The sequence below is a fragment of the Marmota monax genome, unplaced genomic scaffold (genome assembly GCF_021218885.2).
Source record: "Marmota monax isolate L192 unplaced genomic scaffold, Marmota_monax_Labrador192_F-V1.1 WCK01_AAM20220418_F8-fsc00416, whole genome shotgun sequence".
Taxonomy (NCBI): Eukaryota; Metazoa; Chordata; class Mammalia; order Rodentia; family Sciuridae; genus Marmota; species Marmota monax.
The window spans coordinates 218330-235378 of NW_026694067.1; the positions used below are offsets into that span (position 1 = coordinate 218330).

The 17049-nt window shown below is 41.6% G+C and overlaps 1 pseudogene; it reads right to left on the reverse strand.

The window, feature by feature from the left end:
• Nucleotides 1-11664: 11664 nt before the first annotated feature.
• LOC124106626 (KH domain-containing RNA-binding protein QKI-like) lies at nucleotides 11665-13376 on the reverse strand (annotated as a pseudogene).
• Between the last annotated feature and the right edge of the window lie 3673 nt (nucleotides 13377-17049).

The window sequence follows — 17049 nt, forward strand, 5'->3', positions numbered from 1 at the left end:
ATTGATTTCCAGTTTCATTCCATTATGATCATATATGGTGCATGGTATTATCTCCATGCCTTTATATTTACTAAGAGTTGCCCTACGGCATAATATATGGTCTATCTTTGAGTAGGATCCATGAGCTGCTGAGAAGAATGTGTATCCACTTGATGATGGTTGATATATTCTATATATATTGGTTAAGTCTAGGTTATTTATTGTGCTGTTGAGTTCTATAGTTTCTTTATTCAGTTTTTGTCTAGAGGATCTGTCTAATGGCGAGAGCGGTGTGTTGAAGTCACCCATAATTATTGTGTTGTAGTCTATTTGCCTCTTGAACTTGAGGAAAGTTTGTTTTATGAACATTGCAGCTCCATTGTTTGGTGCATACAAATTGATAATTGTTATTTCTTGTTGGTGGATGGTTCCTTTTAACAGTATATAGTGTCCTTCTTTATCCCTTTTTATTAACTTAGGTTTGAAGTTGATTTTATTTGATATGAGTATGGCCACTCCTGCTTGCTTCCGAGGGCCATGTGAGTGGTATGATTTTTCCCAAACTTTTACCTTCAGCCTGTGTATGTCTTTTCCTATCATATGAGTCTCCTGAAGGCAGCATATTGTTGGATTTGTTTTTTTGATCCAGGTTACTAGCCTATGTCTCTTGATTGGTGAGTTTAGGTCATTAACACTTAAGGTTACAATTGAAATATGATTTGTACTTCCAGCCATGTTTATTTATTTATTTATTTTAGTTTGGCTAGTTTTTACTTTTTGGTTATTTTCCTCCCCCTTTACTGAGATACCTCCTGCTGTTAGTATTGGGCACTATTTTTCAATTCCTCTTCTTGTAGTATTTTGCTCAAAATGCTTTGCAGTGCTGGTTTTCTGGCTGTGAAATCTTTTAGCTTTTGTTTATTGTGAAAGATTTTAATTTCATTGTCAAATCTGAAGCTTAATTTTGCTGTATACAGTATTCTTGGTTGGAATCCATTATTTTTCAGTGTTTGAAATACATTGTTCCAGGATCTTCTTGCTTTCAAAGTCTGTGATGAAAAATCAGTCATTAACCTAATTGGTTTACCCCTGAATGTAATCTGCCTCCTTTCTCTCATAGCTTTTAATATTCTCTCCTTGTTCTGTATGTTGGCTATCTTCATAATTATATGTCTTGGAGTTGGTCTATTATGGTTTTGAATGTTTGGGGTCCTGTAGGCTTCCAGGATTTGGCAATCCATTCCATCTTTCATCTCTGGGAAGTTTTTTAGAATTATTTCATTTAATATGTTGTCCATTCCTTTGGTTTGAATCTCTATTCCTTCTTCTATCCCGATGACTCTCAAATTTGGTTTTTTTATGACATCCCATATCTCTTGAATAGATTGCTCATGGGATTTAAGCATCTTTTCTGTGTTGACTATATTCTTTTCAAGTTGATAAACTTTGTCTTCATTATATGATGTTCTGACTTCTACTTGATCTAGTCTATTTGTAATAATCTCGTTTGAGTTTTTAATTTGGTTTATAGTTTCCTGCATTTCTAGGATTACTGTTTGATTTTTTAAAGATCTCTATCTCCTGGTAAAGCTCGTTCTTTGCCATTTGAATTTGTTTGTTTAATTCACTTTCAAAATATACTTTTATTGCTTGGACTTCTTTCCTCATGTCTTCTCTAATATTCCTTTCCATCTGAGTTAGGTACACCTTGAGTTCTTTCCCTATCCCTGTTTCTGATGCTTCTAGGTCCTCCTGTAGAATTAAGTTTTCCTGCATTGTTTGTACTCCTTTTTTCCCTTGTTTTTTCATGATGTTCACGTTACTTTCCAGCTCTATTTGATTGCTGTGTTTCTGTTCTCTTCTATAGATTTGTTTTGGTTTTGTATATCTCTGTTGTCTCTCCTTTGTGTTGGTAGACTATGCCTGCTAAAGTGGATTCCGCTGGGAAGGAATTCTGATGGCCGAGCTCCAGTGACATCACCTCTCTGCTATGGCTGGCCCCAGGCTCCTTGCCGGGGTGTCCGAATGGGGAGGTGGGACTGGACACTGTCTCTGGTTGGTTTCAGCTCCATGTCGCTGGTGGGCGGGCGGTCTCCAGCCGCCCAGTCGCACTGGCAGTGGGCGGGTGATCGGTCGCCGGCGGGCGGGCAGTCTCTAGCCGCCCAATCGCGCAGGCAGCCGGCGGGCGATCGGTCGCTGGCGGGCATGTGGTCTCCAGCCGCCCAGTCGCAGGGGCAGCGGGTGGGCTGTCGCCAGCGGATGGGCGATCTCTAGCCGCCCAGTCGTGCGGTCGGTCGCCGGTGGGCGGGCGGTCTCCAGCCGCCCACAGTCACACGGGCAGTGGGTGGACTGTCGCCGGCGGGCGTGCGGTCTCCAGTCACGAGGGCCTGGCCTCTAGTCCCCTGGTTTCTCCTACTAGTCCGGGTTTCTCCTCCTAGACCAGATTTCCCCTGAGTGATGCCTCTCGGCAGTTCAAACTGTACTCTGTGCCTGCCATTTGTTGGGTGTGGAGGGTGTCTATTTGGAACCCTGGCACTCTATTGTTTTGATTTTTTCCGCTTGCCCCTCCCCCAGCGCTGGCTAGACAGGTTTCGTTTTCGCCGATGATGGGAGGGGGAGTTGAAGGTCAGTTGTCTCTAGTTTTCCCTGCGTCTTTATGCAGGCTCCCTCTGATAATCCCTCCCCCGGAAAGCCTAGGAGAGATTTTATGCAAATTTCCTGCTATATGGGAGATGAGCTGAGTAACACACACCTGTTTTATTGTTGCAATCTGTTGGAGAGTGGCGGTGGTTACTTCAGCTCTCCAAGATGGTGGCTGCTGGTTTCCTTGGTGGAGTTTCCGTTGTGGGGGATAGAACTGTACTGCTTCCTTCCCTGTCTGAAATCCCGAACTCAGCCTGGGGCTCAGTGGGGGCTCAGCCGGCAGGATTCCACAGAATCTGCAGCAACGTTTCTCCCTGCTTGCTGGTCGCTTCTCGGTGGTGCCCCGCCGTCTGTAGCAGCGGGGCAGACTGCACGGATTAGTCAGCCCCTATAGGGACTCTTTTGCTGAAAGTCCTAAAGTCAGCCATGGTGAAGACTTCTGGAGAAGGTCAGTCAACACTTTTTTGTGGGCTCTGTATAGAGGGGGAAGATGGGGAAGGCGGGGCTGAGAGCAGCTCCATGGATCTGAGAATGAGGAAGGAGAGATGTAAAAGAATAATGGGAAAGGGGTTTAGGATTTTCCTAGCAACAAAAACTTGAGTAGTAGAACAGGTAGAGCAGAGGGGAAGATGGGAGTGAGTATCCCAAAAAGCCTGTGAGGGACTTTAAATTCTTAGTAACCTGTTTTCAGTGATGACAAAGCAACTTTAAAGGCCATATTCATTACATCTTGGATAGGGGTCTGAGGGCTCTCCTCAGCTGGTTTGAGCTTTGGGTTAGCTGGTAAGAGGACCTGGTGGGACCCGGTGTGGGCATTGACAGGATAAGAGTGGAGTGAATGGGTGGAGGGGTACCTCAGTACCTCTTACCTCAGCAAGGGGGCAATGGTCTGAGAACCGACGGAGGTTTGGGTTCCATCAGGTAGCCCCTGTATATTCACATCCTTATGACTTACAGAAGTAGTCGGTTTTTCCCCCACACAGCTGTGACTGTTTGTGGTTTTGATAGTCTGCTGGGCAAACATAGTAATCTAGGTTAGCCAACCTGCATCTGGCTCGCGTGTCCCTACATTCATAATGTTTGTTTTCATTATCTATGGTACGGAAGGGATTTAATGGAATTTTAGTGGGATCCTCTTCATCAGGGATATCCCAATAGGAAAGACCTATAGCCAGCTGACAAATGTCTGGGTGGAGAGATGGTCATCAGGTCCCTAAGGGGGCTGTATGTGAGATAGACCATACTTCTTGTCCAGTAGGATTTGTGATTAGCCATCGTTGCTGAATGGGCTGATGACTGTTAGGACTACTGGTGGTCAAGGGGAGAGTCTATAGCCCTATCCACATGGTGAATATACAATTTGAAAATGGTTACCAGTTTTTTTAGTTTCCAGCCAGAGTCTGGACAGGGTGCAGGCTTGAGATGAGAGGCATGGATCCAGGAAGTGATTCCGTCTACTTTTACCACTGTAGGTGTTATAAGTAGCACCTGGTATGGTCCTTTCCAGCGGGGTTCCAGGGGTGACACCTGATGTCGTCTTATGTAGCGAAGTTTCCCACTTGATATCGGTGTGGAGTCCTTTCGTCCCCAGGTTGGTAGGCAGTGGCCAGCTGTTTCCATAGGTATCACTGGGTTCTTTCAAGAGCTTTAAGTCTGTCAAGCAAGGGGGTGTGGAAGGGATCGTTAGGTCTTAGAGTTGGGGTTAGGTCCCTTACTGGAGGTGGGGCACCATAGAGAATTTCATAGGGGGTGAGGTTACACAAAGAAACAGAGGGAGTATTTTTTTTTTTGCACGAAACAGTGCATAAGGAAGGAGCATAGTCCAATCTTTTATGCCGGTCTCTAAGCTTAATTTCGTTAAAGTATCTTTAATGGTTCTATTCATTCTTTCTACCTGTCCTGAGCTCTGGGGTCTGTAAACACAACAGTATACCATTTTCGCTCAGGCTTTAGAGTGTTAAGCAGATTGTATGGATTAGGTACCGTGGGGTGAATGTCCTGCACTCTGTTGTTGATCTCTTTTAGGTCTTGAATGGGGCGATAGTCCCCAGTTCCTGGCTTTTTTTACTGGCAGTAGGGGAGTGTTCCAGGCCGATTGACAGGGCCTTAGGACCCCTAAGGCCAGATATTTCTGAATATGGGACCTTATCCCATCTTTAGTTTTTTTTTGTTCAGAGGATATTGTTTGACATTGATTGGGGAGGCTGAGGTTTTTAACTCCACTGTTTCACGGCTAGGCTTAACCCAGCAGTTTTTGCCCAGGCATCTGGGTAATCTGTTATCCATTTCTGGGGTAGCTTGCCTGTTTGATCAGTCTTGGGGGTTGTGAAGAGTTGATGTTCATCTTCTATTGACATAGTTAAAGCCATGACTATAGGAGTTTTTACTGAAGGATTTAGAAATTTCATTTGGGGGCCTTCAGGGTTAAAAGCTATTTTGGCTAGGAGCTTGGTGAGCAGATTTCTGCCCATCAATGGGGCCGGGCATTCTGGGATCACTAGGAAGCAGTGATAGAGTTTTTTTCCCCCAGGTCCATGGCCTTCTTAGTTGTCCAAGCCCGATATTTACTGCTGTTAGCCCCTTGAACTAGAGACCTTTTATTTGACAGAGGGCCCAATGGGGCCTTAAGGGCTGAGTATATTGCCCCTGTATCCACTTCAAAGTTTACTGGGGTTCCCTCCACTTCAAAAGTTACCCTGAGCTCGGGGAGGGGATCCAAGCCTCGATTTTCTTAGTCATCCTCCAGAGTCAGAATGGCTGGCTGGCGTGGCTGTCTCTTTCTAGGGCACTCTTTGGCTCAGTGTTTTTTTGTTTTTTTTTTTACAGTAGGCATATTGATCTGAGGCCAGGGGCGGCCTCTGGCGTGGGCCCAGGTATTCCTTCCTGTCTCCCTGTTTCTTAATTTCTGGCCTATTTGCTGTTGTGACCAGGACCTTAGTCAACGTCTTAGTCTGTCTTTTGCTTCTCTCATCCTCCCTTTGCTCCCTTCTCTTCCTCAGTTTCTTATAGTATACCTTCTCGGCTTCTCTGACTAAATCTCTCAAAGTCATATCTCATAATCCATCTAAGTGTTGTAACTTTCTTTTAATATCCAGGGCAGCTTGCCCAATAAAGGCCATTGTGACAGATGTCTTTTGATCCTCTGCCTGAGGATCAAAAGGAGTATATCTCCTATATGCCTCCATAATTCTCCCTAGAAATATAGAGGGAGATTCATCAGGCCCTTGAATAATCTCTCTTACCTTGGCCAAATTAGTTGGTTGCCTAGCGGCTGCTCGGAAACCTGCTATTAGAGCCCAGCAATAAGTGGACAGATGCTCCCTACCTTCAAAGGTGTTGGGGTCCCAGTTGGGTTGGTTCAAGGGGAAGTTGTGTTGGTCGCCCATCTGGTCCGAGGATATTTTTTTTCTAGTTTCCAGGAGGATTCTCTTTTGTTCCCCTGTCATGAAGAGAGTCCCTAGGAGTTGTTGGCAGTCATCCCAAGTAGGCTGGTGTGAAAACGCTGGCGAGTTCTTTGAGTTCTTTTAGTTGGGCCAGCTTTCTCCAGGGGAGGAGGGGCTGTGTGTGCCGTGGGGGAGTCATCTGGAGGGTGCTGGGCTGGCTTAGTTTCCTCCAATGGCGGAGAGGCTGAGTCAGCAGCAGGGGAATCACTTAGAGGGTGTTGGGGGTTGGGGGATGAGGGCAGGGGATAAGGAAGGGGAGGAGAGTCCAGTAGAGTCAAATCTTGAGACTCAGGGAGAACAGAGGGTGGAGGAGGAGGAGGAGCAGAGGGTTTCAGAGACAGAATCATGGGGGAAGGAGTAGGAGCGGGGGCAGGGACAAGGAGAGGCTTTACCCATGGAGGAGGAGATTCGCAGAGGTCCTGCCAAGTTTAGATATATGGCTGTTGATTTGGATGGCTATGTGGCCCCAGCTGAAAGACAAAGACAATATCTCTGACTTTTTGAATTAGTGTGAAGTAGAAAGATCCTTCTGGGGGCCATCTGACTCCAAAGGTGGGCCATTCTGAGGCACAGAGAGTCTGCCAGGTCTGGCGTTTTACTGAAAAAGAAAGATTCTGAGCCCTTAAGCGGACTTTGGCCCAGTGATCAAGGGTCAGGGACAGAGGTGTTGAAGTGCTCTATTACATAATGAAAGATACACAAACAGTGAAAGCAATGACACACAACACAGACAAGACAAGACAATAAAGACAGGCAATGGACGTCCAACATTGAGACCAGGACTGAGTAGCTGGCAAAACCCGATGGGCTGGCAATACTGAATCAGAAATGAAATATCACTGAGTCGAGGAGACTATTGTTCCTCGATTTCCCGAGTCCTCTGGGGCATCCCCAGGGATGTGGCCTGTGGCTCTGTGACATGTCTGTCAGCCACCGTTGGATAGAGCTCATGCTCTTCACCGACAGCCATTTTGCCAAGCCCTAACCTGAAACCTGAAACCAGAAACCAGAAACCAGAAAGAGGCACATTATTTACCCCGAGAGGAGCCCATTGGGGGTCTTTTGTTCGCCGCTGCCAAATCTCGGTGGAACCTCCATATGTAAAGGTCGGGAGAGCGTTGGAGGAAGAGACCACCAAGAGACTGTCTCATGCAACAGCAAGGGGTTTATTGGGGGTCCAGCATGCTGGGGCTCAGAGCTCACTTGAATAGAGCAAAGAGCCCCGAGAACAGTTTAAGCAGACCTTATATACTTTCCTTGGAGAGGGCAGGGAGGGAAGTTCATTGATGGGTCAGGGTGAGTGGGCGGTTTGGGTCAGGGTGAGTGGGCGGTTTGTGTGCAACCGGGTAAGGGAATACATTCTGCAGTTTGGCAGTTGGGGACAGCACATTCTGGGAACAAGATTAGCAAACAGTTCTCAAGATTATTAACCTTTCAAAAGTGCTGGTATACAAAGAGGAAAAACAGAGTCATACTAATATTAATAGTCAGGATCACCGTGATCTCTATACAAGGGAAATTGTGACTTCTTATTTACTGCTTAGCACTAGTGAGATTTTCAATTACAGGTTTACAAAGTTACTTTAAGAAAATCTGTTCCTCTAGATTCCTCCCATTGTGCATCAAACTTAAAGTGCAGATCTTAATTCTTTCATGCACAATGCCAAAAAAAAGCCAAGAATAAAAGCCAAGGTCCTTGTTGCTTAGAAGAGGCAAATTCAGGACAGAGTGATACTTGCATGGAAGATTGTGTTTAACTGTCAATGCAGAAAAATGTCTTCTTACAAACGGGATGCTCAAAGTCACTAGGTCTACTAACTCTTATTTTTGTAAAAACAATACATATTTCTCTTTATTTTTATTTCTTGACAGTTCCTCATTTCCCATGAGTTAGGTGAACTCAACTCCTAGAAGGAAACCTTTCTCATTTTGTCATACCCTTAGGGCTGTTCCTACCTGCAATCTCTTCCTCATCACTGCTTGAATCATAATCTTTGCTCCATGTCCAACTTTACAGACAGAAACATCAGCAACAGCATTACTTAAGATTGTCTCATGCATTCTTTGTCACAATTAAGCTCATTATGGTTACTAGGGTTGCATGATATTTGTCCCACACAGAATTGTGTGATTGAGGCTTGGTCCTTAGTATGGTCATAATGAGAGTTGTGACACCTGTATGAGGAAGGGTCTGCTTGGAGGTGATGAGGTCATTTAAGGGTATGAGACTCAGAAGTAGGAATATAGATTTCTCAAACCTTGTTAGATCCTGGTTATATAAGAAGAGCAAATGAATCATCTGATCCCTGCTGGCTTCCTGTCTCCCCATGTGATGTCTCCCTCCTGCACCTGCATCCATGCTGACACCACCAATCATGCAATGCAGCTAAGAGGGCATTCACTAAAGCCAAGTGTTTGCCAGTGCCATGCTCTTGTATTTCCAGAACTGTAAGTTAAACACACCTGTATTAATTATTCAGTCTCAAGGGTTTTCTTATTAGCAAGAAAAACAGAGTCATACTAATATTAATAGTCAGGATTACCGTGATCTCTGTTCTGGCTTCTCAGTTCTCTGAGCTCTGGAGAGTCAGAGGCCTCAAACAGGATGGTGCAAACAATTGCTTTCTTCCATTGACACATTATTACTCTCTCCTTGAAACAGACCAAGCTGACATGCAAACTGTGATGCCAACAGTTTCAGGAAAACAAACTCACAGAACATATACTGTGCCATCATCAGAGCAGCTGCCCACAAAAGAATGAGAATGTTCTCTGCCTTATGCACATGGGTCTACTGGCCACTTGAAATGGGTAACTGAGATGAGACTTTGAAAGTTTTGTATTAAAATTTAAATAAAATTAAAAATACACAGCATATCCAAATAGGGATTGCTATTTTGGATGGCCAAGACCTGGAGTTCAAAGATGAAGCAAGCATGAATTTCCTTCCCTCTGTAGATAAAATTACTGTCTAAAAAAGTCCCCTTAAATCTTATACTTAAAATATCCTAAAGTTTATAAATCATTCTTAAAACATATCAGAAACCCATACAACTAAGAACTTAAGAATTTCTACACCCAAAAATCTAAATAGGATAATATTTCTAACATTATTCTAAAAATATATCTTATAAAGCTACTTTAATTAATTCCTAAATTTTTCTCATAAAAATGGTTGAGCTGCTTTCTCAAAGAGTTTCTTTGTTTCTCAGTCAAGGTGCACTAGTTCTCATATCTTTATAATCTTTTTCAATAGAAAGTAAGTTCTAAACATCAATCCACTTTCCACGAATATTAACTATGCTCATCATAAATCCCTATGTAAAGTAAAAAAGGGTTTATAAAACGAGAAGAATGTATCTTTATATGTTTTAACTTTCCTAAGTGTATAATATAACTTTCCTCAATCAAGAATGAGAATACATATGGTGAGCTTTGTAAAATAAGCATAATGATTAGGTTTTCTAAGAGGCCAGAAATATGAGCTTGGGTTCTAGTTAATATAATCAATGTGGTGCCTAAAATTCTCATGACCTTTTCAGAAAATGATTGTTTCCATTATCAGATTTGTCCTCAATGTACTGGTTCGTTCCCCATATGGGCCAAATGCCGCAGTCTGGCTGGACACAAATCACTGAGCTGCCACAAAGCACTTGTCAAATAGGAAGCTTTATTGCCTGAACTTCACCAGCACTCCATGCATACTCCCCGGAACTCTCCCAGCTCTCCACTGGGCTCCTCTCTCTCTCTCTCTCTCTCTCTCTCTCTCTCTCTCCCAGGAGAACTCAATGGGAATTCCAAAGTGGCAGGCACAGGAGGCAGCAGGAACCACCCTATTCCTGGAACCACCCTGTTGCTGGACAGTAGGGGTCATATACAACTCAATACACAGCCTGTCCCAATCCAGCATCATCCAGTCACAGCAATTATAACTTAATTGTCATCATCTTAATGGCTCACTGGTGTCACCTCTTAACCACTCCTTCTGTCACCATCCCGACTTGGCTGTGGCTCTCAGCATCAATATGCTGAGGAGTAGTAGAACAGCCTTCAAGGCATGAACTACCTGTTATGTTATAGCCATCTGAAATTTAATCTGTTTGCCATTTTACATACTCATGCCTCCTGTCAGAAACATAAGCATGAAAATGAAAAGTTACAATTATATAAAAAAGGGTCTCATGGTTTCGATTTCCCATCAACCAGTGCAGCTTTGCCAGCATTCATACTCACTGTGACCCTGTCAAGACAGTGGGAGAGTGGCTTTGCCAGCACTTATTTTCACTGTGACCCTGTCAAGACAGTGAGTGAGGGATCTCCTTCACCAACATACATGTAAAACAAGATGGAAACATATATTATAAACTTGTACCAATGGTGATAAATACATTAAATGACATGTTTCTCATTGGAAATAGGTTGGTTTCTATATAGAGAGAGTATGAAAACTACTAAGATAATAATAAAGTCTAGACAAAATATAAATGTCTGCTCTATGATAACATATGGGCATCACTCCAATCTAACCTTGCTAAAATTACATCATACTGTAAAAATATGTCTTAAAACTATATACTTTAATAAGAAAAATTTCAATAAAGAATTATAACACAGGGACTGAGGTTGTGGCTAAGTGGTAGAGTACTTACCTCACACATGTGAGGCCATTGGTTTGATCCTTAGCATTATATATAATAAACAAATAATATAAAGGCATTGTGTCCATCTACAACTAAAAATGTTTTTTTTTTTAAAAAAAGAATGATGGGCTGGGGGTGTAGCTCAATGGTAGAGCACTCGCCTAGCCTATGTGAGGCACTGGGTTTGATTCTCAGCACCACATATAAATAAATAAAATAAAGGTTCATTGATAACTAAAAAAATATGTAAGAGAAAAAGAATGGTAGTACTGAGAACCAAGGCATTCAGATTTCAAAATTCATGCTTCTTTTTCATTGATCCAATATTTTGTCAACTAAGTTTTCAAAATTTGTTCAGAGCCAACATTACTCATATATGTTACTCATCTATTATTTCATAAATTTACTTTCCCCATAAAAGACCTTTGATAAATATCCAAAATATTCAGGTCAAATATATATGAAATGAAGCTGAAAGAAATTATAGTATCATTTTTCACTGTCACCTCAAGTGTTTGAGTATTACAAGTTATTCAACTAAAACAACAAAATTAAAATCATAATGGCACAGCCTGTATTGTAAATAAATCAAAACAACAGCATGTGTAACACGAAGTCAGAGCAGTGGCACATTTAATGAAAATGTAATTTAATCTTGGGGTAAGACATTGAAAGATGATCAGTGCTGTGGGATGATTTGGGACCTGATACTTTACTCTACTATTCAGTGTAAGTTCTAGAACCCCTTTCATCCACACAGGGATAGAGTTGGGGGACAAAAATCTGAGTTGTAAGACAACATTTTATTTGCCTAGATTGTAAGATGAATGAACAAACAAGTCCCTCAGCCTGCTGCATTGACCACAGGCAAGCAAAGGCAATAACCACTTAAGTGATCAGCAGGCAGTCATGGTCAGGTCATTACTGGACAAAGAGTTCAGAGATCAGAAGTTCATAGGTTAGTTGCCAGTGTCAGCACTACCTTCAGTCACAATCCTTTGGAAAGGATCGACACACATATTGTGCCTTCGAACTTTAGTAGCCACTGCACCTAACACACCATTGGTTTCAATAGGGTACTCAAGAACTGGTTTGATCTTGAGTTGCTAACATGTGAGATATTTATAGAGTGTGTAGATCAACCCAGCCTCTGGCCCTGGAGGGACAATCGCAGCATTAGTGTGAGGAGTTCCTTATGGCATGACAGAGGTCTGTATTTGTCTGATCAAAGGCATCATGGTAGGGTCAGCTGGAGAAGAGTACTAAGGGTCACTTCTCAGAGAAAAGGTGCAGGCCCACTTTTGATCTTTGGATCAGCCTGGGCAGTTGGCACGAGAGAAAAGGCAAGGGCTGGTGATTTAATGTTGGCATATCTGCAGGTGTCATTCAGAATCAGAAGCTCCATCAGCTGCATCTTCTTCAGCTTGCCGAATACAGTGACACATCATGGATGTACCTTGTTCTTAAAATTTTATTAAGGATGGATAAAATAAAGTTTCTATAATTTTAACTCAGTTTGAACATTTCCTGTTTTGCTGCAGGTACCAGTATTTGTCTCAATTCTTCAACGGCCCTCTATAGTTTACTTTTCTCTATTCTGAGCATCTTCCACTGTGATTAGTACATCCGAACCTTCACGTATATGCTCCCAATTCAGTTTGCTCTATTTTGCTCCTTCTTCTCTTTATCTTTGAGACTTTGCCTCAGGCCATTGTTTTACCTCCAGTTTTCTGCCTCAAGCTCTTTAGCTGTAAATCCTCTGGGGCCAAAGATACTTACTACCAAGAAAATTAAAATCTGGATATTTAAATTTTTTGAATTTTTTTTACACAAATAGAGCACAGCTTTTCATTTCTCTGATTGTAGATGATGCAGAGTCACTCCATTCATTAAATCATACCATACAAAGGGTAGTATTGTCTTTCTCATTCCACCATCTTGCCCCACACAACCTCCCCTCCACCTCCTCTCCTCTGCTCAATTAAAAATTTCCCATTATTCTCTTGATGCTCCCCTAGAATATTATGGACCTGATCCATTTATCAGAGAAAATATTTGGCCTTTGGCTTTTTGGAATTGACTTATTTTGTTCCATGATATTCTCAACTCTGTCCACTTATCTGTCAATGGTATAATTTCATACTTCTTTAAGGCTGAGTAATATTCAATTCTGCAAATGTACCACAGGTTGTTTATACATTCAAATGTTGAAGGGCATCTAGATTGTTTCCATGGTTTAGCTACTGTGAATTCAGCTGCTATGAACATTGATCTCACTGCATTACTATGGTGTGATTCTAAGTCTTTGGTGTATACAGCTAAGAGTGGGAATGCTGAGTCAAATGGTGATTCTATTAAAAGTTTTCTAAGGAATCTCCAATCTGCTTTCCAAAGTGGTTACACCATTTTGGAGTCACAAAAATCAGAATATTCTTTTACAGACACATTTATTTTCTCTGATAACTGAACAATAGGCCCCACATAACCAGAAAATTTTGCTCTCCTTTTCTTTTTTGTACTGCCATTTAAAGTGTGTACATGATTGTATGTACTCTGCTAATTCCCTCTGGAAGCCCCTGGAGGTGGTTGAAGATCCCTCAGAATTTGGACAGGATGCTCTCAAGAGCTTCTTGTACTTCACCAACTGCATCAGGTTATCTGGGATTACCATTTCCACTGACCATATTCCAGTCTCCACAGATCACATTACCCTATGCCTTGGCACCAGTGACAGAAAGGTTGTATGGGTGGGGGTAAGTCTGGGCACTGTCTGCTGAGGGCCCAGTGTACCTCTCTGCACTGGCTCCTGCTCTGGGCACAGAGCTGAGGCCCATGGAGGCTTGTATATGAGCTGCAGTGAATGTTGATGAATGTATGTATTTCAGTGTGAGGAGACACTGTGACATATGCCACAGTGGTTCTGGTCCCCAGCTGTATGGACAAACTTATTCTCTCTATATATATGCGAATAGAGGACTTGGTGATAGGAGACAAAATCTTCTGTTTAGGGAAAAGCCCCTAGTAGAATCCCAATGTAGATCATGGGAGTTTGGGAACTGTCATGTCACCTGCTGTAGAGAATTGCATACCTTTTGAAGAACAGCTCATGGTGCAAAGCCTGTTGCTGGTAGGTACAAAATAACATCATCCCTTGAACATGAGGCCAGAACTGTGTGATTGATTTGCCAGTGAGAAGGTCAAGGAGGCTTAGCATCATAGATAATTTGCATTGGGAAGGAGCAAGAGCAGGGCTCCCTCCCAGTACTCTGCATGGGCACATGGTAAAGGCCCCATGCTTTCAACTTTCCAGTACTAGACACTGTCCCAGGAGTCCCATATGTATGTCCTATGGGAGGAGGTGAGGCTTTGAGTAAAAGGGGAGTGTGATATTACTGTTACCTGAGGACTATAGTCCAACAATGTCCAATAATAATACCGTGAAAGCTGATTATGCAAAGTCTCCTAACCACATTAAAATTAAAGAGGCATGCATAATTATTTTAATGTTATATAATCCACTATATCAAAGAAGTACCATTTTCATAAAGATTGGATGAACACTTATTTATGATATAATGTATATTCTTTTTCTTATGTTATTTCTTTGAAATAGGTTTTATATATTTATGTTACATGTCAATTTGGACAGTAAAATTTTCTCAGAAATGTTTGATCAGTTTTCTATTTTCTCATTTACATTTTTTAAGGTAGATTACTTAACCAAATAACTGAAGCATGATTGGCAATTTTTTAACCACTGAATTGTTAACAGAAATATTTACCCTTTGATATATACAGCCAGATATGTAAGTGTGATTTATGTTTATTAGAATGAATTTAACTTTGAAGGAAATGGATGTTTGTTTCAAAACTACTCTCTGACCAGCTATCTTATGAAAGTCCATAATTTAAGTAGTATACTAACACAACACTTCTAAATCTATATACTATAATTGTTTAAAATTTTTATTTCTTCTTTTTAAGTATACATGATAGTAGAGTGGTTTTGGATATATCTATAAATGGAACATAATTTTTTCATTTTTGTGGTTATACATAATGCAGAGTTACACTGGTAGTGTATTCATATATAGAGACAGAAGTTATACAAGTAATCTAATTTGGGGGTATAAAAAAGCAGTCTTTTCACTGTTAAATGTTACAACCTTCTTCTATTTTCACATTTATGTTCATAGAAATGCAGTGTTTACTTTAAGTGACTGTTTTCATCATCACGGTTTTACTATAAATAAAATAAACCCTGTATTTACAAAGTCATGAAGGTATTTTGGTGCCAGGTCATAATCACCAAAGGGTGAACAGAGAAGGAAATGATCCTGATGAGGAGTTGAATCTTAATTTAATTGTTGCATCTTAGGTGGCTTCCTTCCCTAGACACACATGTTTTCCCAAGCAGGTCATGAACAAAATGTCCATGCTGTCATGAAGAGAGATTATTCATGTAGTCATGACAACATATTTCCACTCACAGAGGTGACCTGCCTATAGCCAGGTAGCAACAGCAGAATCCAACCCTGAGTTCTAATATGAGGTTATTTCTTATGGGAAGCAGCCAGGTTCCTCAGAGCAGATTGATGACACTAGACCTTTCATCATGGCAGACTGATATTAGTTCTCAGTGAAGCATTATTTTACCCTTGCAGGAGCTTGTTTTCCTTGCCTGCAGTGCTTCTGCCAAAACTGTTATCCATGGACTTAGTGAACACCTTAACCACCATCGTGGTATTCAACATGAGGCTTCTGAGCACAATGCTTATGTCACAACCAATAAAGGGGAACAATCAAGCCATATTCCTGCCATTACTACTCTTGCATTTCCCCAACATCCTAAAACACCAGGTCTGACAAAAAGGTTGACTGGCTTTTGAGGAGTCAAAGATGAATCTTGTCGACTGGTTACACCCATATCTAACACATGATGATGTTTGTGGCATAGGCAGGATTCTTGGAGCTGGAATGAGGGCCTGGGACAAGGCTGAAATTCCCATTTCAGTAATTCAACCCTATTATTGGTCTAGTGCAGAGGACTTAGTTCCAAATACAGGAAACAAGAATGACTGCTCTAACTGGGTCTAAGCCTCCCTTTTTCTAATCATGACAAGGAATCATTAGACAAAGTTGGGGCTATTGGGTCATGATTGGTACTGATAATCAGGGGAATTAGTTTGCCATTGCTGACTCAAAATAAGGAGACAATGCATGGAAAGAAGCATGCTCTCTCATCCTTCCTTGGACTTTAGTTAAGGTCAGAATACCAACACAATCAAATCCAGCAGAGCTACTGGTGCACATATGTTGTCTGGAATGATGATTTGTGCATTCCACCTGGCACTACTAGCTAGAGATCAACACTAGCCAATGCATTTTTTGGTTGTCAATGGAATTAGAAAAAGAAGTGAGAAATTACCAATGATGATCACAGGAATTAGAATTCTATGGAAAATATTTATTTTAATGTGAATATATTTGAATATGTTTTCCTTCCTCTGATTCTAGTGTCAACTAACATAGGTGTGTTAAACATAGATTAACTATCCAAGCCCAGTGTCACATGCCTGTAATCCCAGCTGCTTGGGAGACTGAGGCAGGAGGATCATGTTAACAAAGAAGCCTCAAGAAAAACAAAGCACTAAGCTATTCAGTGAGACCCTGTCTAAATAAAATACATAATAGGGTTGGGGATGTGACTCAGTGGTCTAGTGCTCCTGAGTTAAATCCCTGATTCAAAAGGAAAAAAATTAGTTAACATTTTATTTCAATATTTAATTTACAGGATATCATAGGTGGAGGAAAATGAACATACTTGTGGTCAAAAATTGTATTCTCCTCTTGGAAAAGATGCAAATTTTGGGGGTAGTCAGTTTGATGGACCATCTTATTACATGTAGCCTGGATATCATAATTATCATTAGGTGAGACTGAGTGATCATGGAAGGGGCAATGAGTTTCTGGTTGACACAGGTGAAATGTGGTGCCATTTTTAGTTAAAAGTGTGATAGCTTCAGTGTATTTCTAAAAATTGATCACATGTATATTTCTGGTAGTAGGAGAAATGCTTTCTGTTGTACAAGCCTTGGAGGTTAGAAGTGACTCCCTTCAACCTTGTGACTCATGCCTGCATATGTGTATCTCTTAGGCCACTACATAGAGAGGAGGGATCAGGTTGTTCACATGTCCTTGGATTCACCTCCAGCATGGTTTTGATGCTTCAACTCTTTCATAACCCAGAATAACTAGGATGTCTGGCTCAATTTTCATTTTACAAAATGCAAGGAAATAGTGGTACTAGATGGGGCATAAGGGTATTTACCATGGAATTTAGC